Below are 1,478 nucleotides of genomic sequence, written 5' to 3'. Positions count from 1 at the left end.
TTTTCTCATGTTATTTCTGGACTCAGTATAGGCATATTAAGCTCCCCAAACCTTCACTTCCTGCATTACCTCTACTATTTTCAAATTCAGAAACTGTCTCTTCCTGTTCTTCAGACTTTTAATTCTCTCCTTCCAAAGCCCTGTCTAACATTCATCTATTCCACAAAAGTTCTATAAACATAGCTCTATATTCATTATAGCACATTATAGCATATAAAGATGTAGCACATCTTTATATGATGTAGTAGTGTGCAAATTCTTTATACCACTCCCTTTCAAAAGGGTGCCCAATTCCCTTCCACTTGAGCATAGGCAAGACTTAGTGACTCACTTTTAATAAACATAACATAGCAGAAATAACGGGATGTATCTACCAAAACTAGGTTATAAAAAGACTGTGGCTTCCACCCCCCTCTCTCTCTTCCCCCACTCCTCTCTCTGTCTCTCCCTCTTTCCCGCTTCCTCCCTCCTTCCCTTCATCTCTGTCTCTTATCAGTTATCCTTGGAAGGAAATTGGCTGCCATACTGTAGGGGAAGCTCAGATGGCAGAACCTGAAGAAGGCCTCTATTGAACAGTGAGAAGGACTGACAGTTCAGCCCAACAGATTGTGAATTACTGAGGCCTGTCAACAACTATGTGAGCAGGCTTGGAAGCAAATCTTTCAGCTTCAGCTGATCCTTGAGATGGCTGCATCTCTGACAGCTTGACTACAACCTCATTGGGGACCTTGAGCCAGAACCACCCAGCTATGCAGCAACCAGATTCCCAAACTACAGAAACTGTTTTGAGAATAAATATTTGTTGTTTTAAACTGCTGTGGTGGGTGATTTGTTATGCGGCACTAGATAACAAATACATACAGTGTCTCCGCCATATAGATACAATAGACACAAATAATCTCAGGAACACAGAGGATAATAAAATGTGGTGACATAATTAGAAGTGATAAATTGCATTTATTATCTTTGTTCTTCATATAGTTTATTTAACTAAAAGTTTATATAATTTAGTTTTTGTAAACAATGGCTGTGTTTAACAAGTGATTCCTAAAATTCATTCGATTTTAATAATTGGCTCTTGCAATTTAATATGAGCTGGCTCCAGCAATCCACTATATCCATCTTTAGGCTCTATTTCTCACTCGGCATTACTCCCTCCCTTTCTGGCTGGCACTCCTCTGTAGTTCCCTGTAGAGGCAATATTGTGTTGTCAATCAGTTCTTATGAACCTTATACATTGGAATCACCAGATGAGCATGGCCACATTCCAGACTAACCAAATCTAATGTTCTGGGGATGGAGCTTTTGGGGAAATCTGCATTTGATTAAACTCTCCCCACCTCCCACCCTCTCATGGCGATTCTGATGCCCAATAAGATTGGAGGAGCACTGGTTCAAGAGATCAGTTTTGAAATTTGACAGAACAATGTTCCAATCCCAGGTCTATTGTTTCAGGAAATTGCTCAATGACTTCGTCT

This window comes from Pteropus vampyrus, unplaced genomic scaffold, assembly GCF_000151845.1.
Source record: "Pteropus vampyrus isolate Shadow unplaced genomic scaffold, Pvam_2.0 Scaffold88, whole genome shotgun sequence".
NCBI lineage: Eukaryota > Metazoa > Chordata > Mammalia > Chiroptera > Pteropodidae > Pteropus > Pteropus vampyrus.
Note: the sequence above shows the minus strand (reverse complement) of the source record.